Source organism: Balaenoptera borealis (assembly GCF_965194805.1).
Source record: "Balaenoptera borealis genome assembly, chromosome: 6".
In the NCBI taxonomy this organism is placed as follows: Eukaryota; Metazoa; Chordata; class Mammalia; order Artiodactyla; family Balaenopteridae; genus Balaenoptera; species Balaenoptera borealis.
In genome coordinates, this window is record NC_138863.1 from 1795112 (window position 1) to 1807123 (window position 12012).

The 12012-nt window shown below is 50.1% G+C and overlaps 1 protein-coding gene across 1 annotated transcript in view; it reads left to right on the plus strand.

Annotated features, from left to right (window-relative positions):
* The first annotated feature begins 6218 nt into the window (after positions 1-6218).
* HDAC4 (histone deacetylase 4) overlaps positions 6219-12012 on the plus strand; it is a 292757-nt gene continuing 286963 nt past the window's right edge. Inside the window, exon 1 of the mRNA XM_082396983.1 lies at positions 6219-6466. The gene's annotated coding sequence lies outside the window, so the exon portion shown is untranslated. The remainder of the gene's footprint in view (positions 6467-12012) is intronic.

A 12012-nucleotide genomic window follows, 5' to 3' on the forward strand; every position in this document is an offset into this window, starting at 1 on the left:
CAGGAGCGCGCTCCCCTCTTCCCTCTCCCCAGATGGACAGTTCTGGCCAGCTGGACGACACAGCCCGGCACCGACACTCCCTCCCTCCCCGTCCCCGTCCCCAGCCCCCCTTTCCATCACCCCTGCCCCTTGGGATCACAATCCCAAGCAGCTGCTGGCACTTAAGCCCTGTGTCAGGCTCTGCTCTGGGGGACCTAGGCTAAGACACTCGGCAATTAAATTTCTCAAAATACAATCATGCTCAAACTGATATTCTCACTTCCCATTCACTCACCTCTCTGCTTCCCTGAAATGGCAATGGCCTCTGACGCCAGCCCTTTCCAGCTGCCCCAGCCTCCAGCCTCCAGCCTCCGGGCCCCCTTCCTCCTGCAGTTTCTACACTTCCGTGCTCCTCGCTCCCTCCCACGACTGCACCTACTTCCTATTATATATGCTGCTGACCTTCAGACTGTCTCTCAAAACACAGAACAAGGGAGAACAAACAAGACGGGATCTCCATCTTTGGCAGGGTTTACTTGGACCGGCCCAGTCAAGGTCTCCTCCACCTAATCAATGATCCAAGCCCGACACGTGGCCGGGAGGATCCGGGTGACCCTCCACACCAGCTCTCTGGTCCGTGGTGGTTCAGGACCCTGCTCACTACTGACTTCAGTTGCCTGGCTGAGCCTCCTTGTCTGCACTGAGTCTGGGGAGAGAGCCTTGAGGGTGCGGCTTCAAGCTGCAGAGAAAAGGTACCTGGAAGAGATGGAAATCTCTGTGCTGGGGGACGAACCTTGAGCTACCTGTCCCCCACCGCCCAAACACACACCTTGATCCGTCTTTGCTGCCTCCCCTCTAACTTGGCCGCTTCTTCCCACGTGTCCTGCAGCCCCGCACATCACTGGTCGGCCTGACAGATTCTCTCAGCTACTTGCCACGCGTGTTTCTGGGTTAACTTCATGTCCTTTTGGAGAATGTTTGTTTTTTAACACGAAAGCAATCCATGTTCACTGGAGAATTCAGACAGCTGGGATGAGCAAAAGGAGAACAAAAACACCCCATACGCTCAGGAGAAAGCCCTGGAATATTCTGATGGACATTTTCCTGTCTCTTCTGTGTCTATACATGTTCGCATTTATAAAAACTACCGAATTGTGATGATGTTTAATAGTCTTCCTTGTCACTTAAAACTATAATGTGAATTTCTTTCCATGATATTAAATCCCCTATTTTTGTAAACTTGGAGATACAGATACAGATAGCCATATATCTTCCGATCAATGTTGGACACTTTTTGCTAAATCTTTATCAACATCCATGTTTATTTCATTAGAATGAAGTTCTAGAGGTGGAGTCACGAGGTGAAAGGATATGCAAAATTTTCAGGTTTATTTGTGTGTCTAGTTTGGCAGCTGTCTAAAGGTTTCTCCCGTTGACACCCACTGTTAAAATGTGTAATAGTGTTTACTTCTTCACATTTGCTCTTATCACATAGGTAGATAAAGCATCACGCTTCTCTTATTATCAGGGAGTGGAACTTTTTGTCCTGTTTACTGGGCATTTCTCCTTTTTTGTTCCCTCTTCATGTCCCTGCCCATCCTGCTTTTGGAATGTTCATCTTTGTCTTTCTTCTTTGAAAGCTGCTTACCTGTGAAGGAGACCAAGCTTTTCTGAAACATGGTGACCTTCCAATCATTTTTCTTTTAAACTTATTTGTGTTTTTAATGCAGCAAGAGGTTCCATTCCTCCCCACCCCCACCCCCATATTGGGGGGCAGCTACTGCCTTCAGCACTTTTTCTTTTGAGGTTAAAATCTCTCTATAAAAGGCACAGCTCTTCAATCCCGTGAGTTTTGCTAAGTGACTTCCACCCCAGTCAGGATGTATGTATAATCATCTCCATTGCCTTGGAGAGCTCTCTTACGCCAGGTTTCCCAGTCGGTCCTCTGCCTGGCCCCACCCTCAAAGAGAACCAGGCCTCTGATTGACATCCCCATAGATTCTTTAGGCTAGTTCCTGGATTTCATATTAATGGAGTCATATAGTATATAATCTTTTGTAGCAGGCATTTTTTATGATGTTTTTGACATCCATTCATCTGTATCAGTAGTTCATCCTTTTTTATTGCTGAGTAATATTCCCTTGTATGAATATGCTACAATTGGGATTTATCTAGTTCCTTGCTGATTGTACCCCAAATTTTAATTGTAACATAGTCAAATTTATCAATATTCCCCTTCACAATTGTTGGTGGTATTCTATTCCATAACCCTATAGAGATGTCCACTGACAGCTTTTTCTTAGTACTTCTATGGCTTTTAACACTTAAATCTTTATTCCATTTGATGAGGTAGGAATCCAACTTTATTCTTTTCTCTCCAAATTATTAACAAGGGTTCTATCACACTGTTTTCTCACTGATTTGAAAAGCTGCCTTTATTATATTTTAAATCCTTACAGGAGTGATGTTCAAAATATTTAGCAAACAGTACTCACGCAGAGTGCACCTACTGGCTGGATATCTGACGGAGTTCTTCTGCTTGCTTGGGGCCATTTCTTTACTTTCTATTATTTTCCATTGATCTCAGCCAGAACCATGTAGTTGTCATTATGGAGCCTGGATAATATGTTTTGCTTTCTGGGAGCACAGTTTCTCCCTCATTACTCTTCTTTTGGGCTGTTCTCAAATGTTTATCCTTCCAGCTGAACTATTCAACCATTTTGTCAATTCTCATGAAGTTCCACTGGGATGTCATATTACATTTAGGTATTGAAAATGTTCTTTTGCTAATGTAGATTGGGAATTTTCCATCATGTGTTTCTAATGCATATCAAGTGCTTAGCACAATGCTTGCCACATAGCAAATGCTCAAAAATATTAACATTTATAACTATTGTTTAGTGTATCTGAAAATTACTGGGTTTTTTTGTTTGTCTGTTTTTTGTATCTTTATAATTGGCCACTTTGCTGAACTTCTAATTCAAGATTTAAAATTTTTTTTTGAGTCGTTGGGGCTATCTTTATTTCTGATCGAAGGATTTGTTTCATTCTATTAACACTGGGATTCGTTTTCTTCTGAAACAAAACGCTTTGAGTTGGAACTCTGCACAATGCCTTTGCAGGATGCCTCAAGGGGCTGTTACCTGGTGTTGGAGCTGTCACTTCCCCTTTGCCCTCAGCGACAGTGTTAGAGACCACCCTTTCATTGTGCAGAACTCTGTCATATTGAGTTCTTCTTACTGGCTGTGAACAGGTCTCCTTTGGCCAGACGGCCCCTCAGAGACCTGCAGACGGGCCCAGCCACCCAGGCCCCCATGTTCCTCTTCTCCAGAAAAGGGCATTGGAGTTCTTCTCCCGGTCGGGGCCCGACATTTCCCAGACACCTCACTCCCCGGGAGGAGCTCTCAGGACTTCAGGGGAGGCCTAAATGGCACGACAAGGGGCCTACTCATCTCTCTGGATGGGATGCTACCTTTTAATTAACCCCACCTACGATCCACATCCCAGAACTCCTCCTTCACGGGACTTCTTCTTCAGGCACGTGTCTCTCATTTTGTTCTCGTTAACTGAGTATTACTAGATGTACAAGCAGCATTTCTCCTGTATTTGCTCCTGACTGTTGTACACACTGAATAATCTGTGAAATAACTTTGTACCTTAATTTTTATCATCTAAATGTTTCTCAGCCACCGACCTTATTTCACCTTCCATGAAAATTTGATAAGCGTACTACTTCCATCATTGGCCAGGTCACTAGTGGTCATTTTCTTCAGCTATGTCTTTGTTTTAAAAATCTGCAATTCACCGTTTATTTGCTTCAAAGTTAAGCTATCTTAGGCATTTCTACTTAGAATGCCCAAGGTTTTCTAATCATTACTTATTATTTCAAGATATTGCAAAAATTGTCCATTTTCCTTTTGAAAATAGTATTTAAACCCACATAACCACATTTTTTCTTCCAAGAATCACTGATCAAGAATATTAAAATTAATCTCTGCTCATTTCTAAAAGGAAAGGCCCTCACAATAAGGAATCTCACATTTCTGCCGGCATCCTACAGGTCGACTTTGTCAGATACTACATCAGGTTTCAGCTCTGTTTGCCTCTAGGATTATTTTAAGATCGATAATTAAACTGGCCTACTCTCCGATCTGACTTTTAAGTTTTGGAGAACTTAAAAAAATCAACAATTCCTTATTACAGAACAAAAGAAGATAACACAAAGCAGTGATTTTTATTAAAACAGAATTGCTTCTACTTTTCTCTTCTGAAAAAGCACTTGGGCCGTGAAATTTGTAAATGCTCAAGTTTAAGTCAATCAGTGATGAAGGTTTATCAGTGCCTTTTTTCTCTATGTAACAATGAGAAGAGGGTTTCAGATCAGGACTCTCCCTTAACCCAGCAATTTCTGATAACCTCCTCACTTCTGGAAGTTTCTCCACCGCGTTTTCTTCTTTCATGACCAAGTTCTCAAGATAAGTAATGTTCGTGTTCTATTTGGCCTGCCTGCCTATCGCCTTCAGTACAATTCTGGTCTCTGGGTTCATGTTACAGAGCCTGTCAAGCAAGAACATTGTATATCTGAGGGAAAAAACACCCTGGGATGCAGTTCTTAAATGAGCTCCCCATATTCTGCTTTCTGGGAAAGAAGCAGCTTTAGTTAAGAGACAACATATTTAACAAAATTTGGCTGTTAAATCTCAAGATTTTTGAGCAGTGGTGTGAAACATCCTGAGGTTCCAGTCTCCTGCACGGTATCAAGTTTCATGGAAGCAAATTAATTCTAGAACCATTTCAATTTAAAACATAGATCCCATACAGCACTCTTATTAAAGGAAGTGTTTTATAAACAAACAAAACAGTTCCAGAGCGCTGCAGTTTGAACACCATTGCCCTAGTCTTTTATTCTCCGGAGACTACATTCTCCAGGAGCCCCCCGCAGGGCTGTCCCCCCGCAGGTCTGACACTAAGGTCCGGCTGCTCCATGGGCATCACAACTCCGCGCAGTCAGCGCTTTCCCCACTCGGTGGACACACGGGATCCTGAAAAGCGTTAGGCGCCCCGAGGCTGGAAGGCTGCGTCACACCCCCTTGGAAAAGGAATTGCCAGGGGGGTGGTCACCGGAGACCCCACCACGCCCTCCGGGGGGACGGCCCAACAGGTCTCCGAGGGGCATGGCGAGGGGCCACACGGTCACTTAGCACAGCACCCTTCAAATGCTGAGCACTGGGGGTGAACGGGCCGGCCGGGAGCCCCGCGCGGCGTGGACGCGGCTGGGACCACCTTGGGGGCCGACGTTCACCACCGCCCCGGGCCGTGGAACTCGGACTCGGACTCGCGCCCACAGCGCGTTCGCGCAGACCGGGCCCTCCCGCTGGCGCAGGCGCGCTGCGCCCGCCCCACGCCCGCCGGGAAGGCCAAGCGGCCCGGCCCCCCATCCCAAAGGCCGCGTTCCCGCCGCGGGGCAGGGCGGAGCCCGCCGCGCCTGCGCACTCGCCCTTCGCACCGCCCCTGCGTCTCCGGGAGCAGGCAGCACCACGTGACCACTGCCAGTACCCAAGATGGAGGCCGCGGCCGGGCCCTACCGGCTCCCCGCCTCAGCCCGCGCCCCGGCCTGGGCCAAGCAGGCGCGCAGGCACGCAGCCCTGACCAATGGGCCGGCGTGGGGCAGCTCTCTGGGGGCTGCGAGTAGGGCTCGCCAGGGCCCGGGTTTACAGTCACCACCCGACCAGGCTCCCTGCACTTTCTCAACCGCCAAGCGCCCAGCGGCTGGCGCCTGGCGCGTCCTCTGATAGCCCCGCCCCAGGGACTGGCAGCTCCGGTAGCCAATGGGGATCGGGACGGGGGCGGGAAGGCGGGCGGGGGTGGAGCATCCCTGCCTTTCGTAGGGCGTCTGGCCTGGCGGTTGGCTGCCGCGGGCCGAGGGGCGGGCGCAAGCGGGGCTGTACCCGCGGCCCCAGCGGGCCAATGGAAGGGCGGCCGGGCGCCCGGGGAGGGCGGGCGGAGGGCGGGGCCGAGCCGTAATTGACGAGCTCTTCATTAGAAACCGGGCGGGGGGGAGGGGCCCGCGAGGGGAGGTGATGCAAGGCAGCCGCGGCCAATGGCTGCAGGGCCGCCGGCGGGGAGGAGGGGCCGGGGCGGCTGACGGGCGTCGGGGTTGGCCTATCAGCGCTCGGCTCGGTGCTGGCGGGGGGAGCAGCATCATGGTTCAACGTGGGTCAATTTTTTGTGAATGAGGAGGGGAGGTTGTGGGGCCGCCGCCGCGGAGCACCGTCCCCGCCGCCGCCTCGCCCGAGCCCGCGCGCCCGCCCGCCCGCGCCGCCGCCTCAGCCGCCTGGGCCCGGCGCGCCGCGGCCGCGTCCCCGCTGTCGCCGCCGCCCGAGCGCCCGCCCGCCGCCCGCGGTGGTGGTGGCGGCGCAGGCTGAGGAGATGCGGCTCGGAGCGTCCGCGCTGGGCTAGAGCGCCCGCCGCCGCCGCCGCCGCCGCGGTAAGCGCTGCCCCGGCCCGGCCCGCGGGCCATTGTCCGCCCCCCGCCCGCCCGCAGGCCGCCCGCCGGCCTCCACGCCCCCGCCGCCCGGCCCGGCAGGTGGACGCCGGGGTCCGCCCGGCCGGCCCGGTCCGGCCCGTGCGCCCAGGCCGCGCGTGGCGCCGGCCCGCGGGTGTCCGGAGCTGAGCCGGAGCCCGTCCCGGACCTTCCCCTGCAGCCCCGGCCGGCGAGGGCCGCCGCGGGGCGGGGGCAGGACGGCCGACGGGCCCTGGGCGCCCGCACCGGTCCAGGCCGAGCCCTCGGCAGGTGGGCCGGGGGCTCCCGAGCCCGGGAGGGCGCCGTTTATGTAACTTTGTCGAGGCTGTGAGTTTGCAGAAAAACGTCCCTCCCGGGGCTGGCGGGCGGGGTGCGCCGTCGCCTGGTGTGTGCCCCGGACCGGAACGGCAGGGGTGAGGGTGTCCACGACCCGAGTGGGTGCCCGCAGGCTTCCCACAGGCCGAGCTGCGGCCCCGTCCTGCCCAGATGACGGGAGCCGCGTTTCCCGGCATTGCAAGCACACACCATGGAATTAGAAGGAAATTATCTCGTATTTACATTTAGCGTTGAATTATTTGACACTGTTATAGCAGGAGATCGTGCGTATCAGTTGGAAAGGCCGGGGGTGGAACCCAGTGTACTCATTTAATGCACATCAAAAATTTGTAATAACTTGCAGCAGCTGATATGAATGTTTCCTTTATTGCATATTGTAAATTGACCTGCTGTGACACAATTTTCAAATAAAGTGTTGCATAAATTAAACTCAAGTTATTTTAAAACTAATGACTTTCTTAACTAAATCCTAATTGCATTACTGTAGAGACCTACCTAATTGCTTGCAGCAGCTCTGCCTGCCCTCGGTGAGGGAGGAAAGGGCCTGTGTAGTTACTTTGCTTCCCTTCTTTTCTCTACTCAGGCTTTTCTGTTTATTCGCACAAACCACCTAGGCACAGGAGGTCTGGGAGTAAACATGTAAACAGCCCTCGCCCAGCGCCAGCCCAGCAAGACTGGGGGGATACTGGTGGGTTTGCACCTTGGCCTGGTTTCACTTTTTCTTTTGTAATATGATGGTGGTTGCTTGGAGTTTGAGTTGCTTCTGATAATTTTGTGCTTTGGATGGGGCCAGGAGAGGTGGTGGTGGTGATTGGGCGGGCGGGGTGGGGAGTGAGGGAGAGGGATTGAATTAACAAAACTCAGCTGCTTGTACACAAATATACACTACAGCAATTACAAAGCAACAAAAGTTATTGCAGAATTTTGCAGTAACTATGGCAACACAATTACTCTATTATAATTGGAAATGCAAAATGCCACCCTCTTAGAAGTTTCATCAGAATGGAGTTTTGGATATCAAAAATATGTGAGATTTCATTTTTTTTTTTTCCAGGTAGCTCCTGAGAATTCTAAAATCTGTGTTCAATTATCTATTTTTAAGACCCATCAAGCTTTCCCAGATATTCTACTCCCTTGGATCTGTGGCATCTTTCCCCAGAACTCACATTTGTGTGGGAGGGAAGTATTTTCCTGCCTTAAAAACACACACCCTGACACATTGTTAGACTTCTGTAGCTTTCTGTGTTCTGGGCTTTTATTTTAAAGATCACATACCTTCCTAAAGAGAGCAGTAATCAATTAGAAAAGAAGGATTTGTGCGGCAGGCAGATGTAACACTGCCCTCTTTAGGGTTAGTTCTTTCTCCTTCGAGGGGAGCTGGCAGCAAGAGTGCCCCTGGGAGAGCCCTGGGCTGGGGGTGTGTGTGGGGGTGGATGACTGTGGTCTGCATGGAGGCCTGCGAGGCCTAGGGACCAAGGACAGATGTGGCCTAAGTAGCCCTGAGCCAAGAGAGAATGTTCTGTGGTCAGCAGCTTCACAGCCATGCAAAATAAAAATCTCTCAATGCCATGTTCTCAGAGGCCTTGGGGCCTGTTGCTGGAGCCAGATGGACAAAACAACATGGCACCCAGGCCATGTGCCACCTGAGCGCAGATCTTGACTCAGTGGTCAGAAACCTGCTTTCTAAGGATGCCCCTCTTGATGTTTCCCAGGAGGACTCCAGTTCTGGAACTTTCCACACATTGTGGGGTTGCTGCAGTTGAATTTCGTTATAACTCTTTCCTTTTAACTACTGCATATTTATGTCCAGTAATCGACTTCCATTTTCCAGCTGCATTGTGAGGTTTCAATGCAGCATGAATAGCTTTGAATTCTCATCCTTTGATGTTGGGGGTGGCACCCGAGGAAAGGCGACTTTCTGCCGTCTTAATTGCCAGAGCAGAAGAAACATTTCATCACTCCTGGAGAATTCGTCCGTACCGTTCTCTATTGAAAACGCCGGGCTTTCATCACTCGGAAGCTGCCGTGAGAAATAGATTGGTACCTGATGGAGGGAGGGAGCGAGGGAGATGCAGAGGACGGGAGACAACTGCCACTGGGGGTCGCGGGGCGATGGGCTGTGGCCGGGCTTTGGGTCCCTGGACCAGAATCACTGCCTGTGCAGCGGGGGGTCTACGCCGGCCCAGCCTCTGTGGATGCCCCCTCAGTCTGCGGCCTGAGAAGCTGAGCCTGAGCCCCCGCTGTTCTAGGCAGGGGGTGAGTTCCTGCCCTGGTGGTTGCAGCCCCCGCTGGTCCTGGGGTGGGGGCCAGGGAGCCAGTCTGGAGGGGGCTTGGTTTCAGTCTCAAGACTGTCAGTCAGCGTGTGCTCTGGTGTGCAGTGGCCTCAGGGCTTTTGGCCTTGACTTAGAGGAAGGCACAGCATCTCTGGTTCAAGTCAGATGAGGGGCCCTGTGTCAGAAGTGACGCTGCGTCTTCACACACCTTAGCAGCGTGTGTTCACGCAACGTTTCTTTTGGGAGAAGCATCGCCTATCTGGGATCAGCGAGTTCTGTTCGTAAGGTCGTTTTCTCTGCTTGGGCTTGTGTGAGCGAGGAGGCGGGGGCGGGTGGACCTGTTTAGGCAGCGGGTGGCCCCTCTGCTGCCTCTTCTGACTGACGTGCCTTCTCCTCACTTCCCGGGAGGAAGCGCCAGGGCCCGACACAGGTTGCCTCCACAGCGACCCTCCACATCACCGTGGGGACAGATCAGCTTCTGTAGCAGCAGATGTGGAAACCAGACTCGTTTTCCTCTTTCCTGGTGAGGAGATCATGATATTCATACAGTTGACCCTTGAACAACATGGGCTTGAACTGTGCAGGTCCACTTATCTGTGCACTTTTTTCAGTTCGTACTGTAGTACTGTACAATCTGTGGTTGATTGAATCTGGGACGTGGAACTGTGGATACGGAGGGCTGACTGATAACTCAGGTTTTCTACTGTGTGGGGGGTCGGCGCCCCTTACCCCCAGGCTGTTCAAGGGTCAACTGTAAATGTAACATAGACCAGTAGCTACTGTTTAATGAGCACATACTTGGGGCTACAAGCTGTCATAAGTACTTGCCCCATTTCTCTCTCTCCACAGCCTCAGGAGGGGGCTGCTACCACACCCATCTTGCACAGGAGGAACCTGAGACAGATGTTAAAATGCAGCATCTGGTACCCCTTGCTGTGTTTAGTCCCAAATGTTGATTCTCTCTCTTCTGTGCCTCCGCTTCCGGGCCCCTGACGGTCTTGAAGTTGAAGTTCAGCATTGCCCATCGAGGTGTTTGGGAGAGTGTAGCCTCTTTGAGAAGAGGACAGTTTGGAATAACTTTTAGGTTTAGTGTTGCATTGGGTGGTGTCGGAGCTGACATAGGTGATTCTGGGTTTCAGTAGGGTCTGGGAAATAATCCTGGCTTTCTCATGCTGTCCTTTGTGCTGTGTGTGGCCTTGTAGAACTGGAAAGGATCTGAACAATCCTGTCGGCCGGGGTTGGCTGTGCCCCATGCTTGGATCTTCTCCTAAGGCTTCATGGGGGCAGGTGAGGGTAGTGGAGGGCACCTGGTACCCCATGTCCACTTCAGCCAGAGTAGGCTGGCCTTCACTCTTGTCTGTAGGATTATCTTGGAAGAAAGTTTCAGAAACTTGGAAAAATCACTGACTTAATCCATTCTCCTTTAACACCAAGCCAGAAACTTTAAAGAAAATATCGACAGATTTAACAGTATAAGAATTAAAGAAAATTCTCTATGTCAAAAGACTTCATAAGTGAAGTTAAGTGACAGTGAGAGAAAAAAATCTACAACGTATTATGCCTATATACACTCAATAGTCAATATGTAAAGAGCTTTTGCAAACCAATAAGAAAAGGATGAGCATCCCTCTTGCATGATGAGCAAAGCACATAAATCTGCAAATCCCAGTGGCTAATAATAAAAAAGACTTAGCTTTACTAATAAAGAGATTTAGCTGAAAGATTTTTTTATGCCCACCATATTAGCATAGGCTAAGTTTGATGGCGCCTGTTGGTGGTGATAATAATAATTCTTAACCTACATGGGTTTTGTAAAATTTAAATACGTTAATACACGGAAAGTGCTTAGAATAGGGCCTGTCACACAGTAAGCACAATATAAGTTTTGGCTATTATTAATTATTAATTATTTAGTTACTCTCCAGAAAAGTTTTATGTGTCAAATTTTTAAATGGTCATTCCTTTTGTTCCAGCAATTCTACTTATTGGAATTTATTTTTAGGAAGGGGTGTGATAAGCACATGGATATCCAGATACGTACAGGATGTTATTGCTACATTATTTATAAAGGTGATACTTATTAAATACATTGTGGTATTTTTATCCTGTGGAAATCTATGCACAGGCTGAAAGGTCAGCAGAAGTGTGCAGTGTGTTAAGTGAAAAAAGCAGGTCCAGAACAGAACCCACCCCTTCTGTTTTTTAAGAACTTGGGTCTCTAAAGTGATAACAGTGGCCTTCTGGGGTGTCAGGAAAACGGGATGTGAGTGACTTTCATTGCCTTTTTATACATGTTGGTATTGTATAAATTTTTCTGTAAGCCTGTGTGACTTTTTAATAGTAATACTTTTTTTAAAAAGGCTGAAATTTCATGGGGGGAAAATACTCTTCAACCCCAGTACTTATAAAGGAGGAAAACCAAGTCCTTGGTAAGTTGATATATATGCTTAACATTGGAAGAATTTAGGGGATTTGTTTCTCTGACTCTGGTAAGCTCTCCAAGGCAGTGCTGGCCTCCTGGGTCTGGGCGGGCTCTGGCCCAGGTTGTGCTGCCGATGGCACCTAAGTGGTCTTGACCAAGGCAGAGCCGTACCCGTCATTACCATGCTCAAAACCCTGTCATATCTTAGGATCCTGGAAGGCCTGCCTCGTCTGATAGCACCTGTCCTGCTCACTGAACTTCAGCCCCTACCTGCTTCGCTTCCTGGCTCTCTGTAAGCCCCCTTTGGCCCCAGGGCCTTTGCACACACTGTTTCCAATTCTTGGAACTTCCTCTCTTCATCTCTGTCTTCTCTGATGCCTCAATCCAAGCTCAGCCTTTGGTCCCCTGTTAAACATGGCCTCACATCCTTTTTACTCCTTCCCAACAGGATCTGCTTGTGTAATTTCAGTAGCTCATTG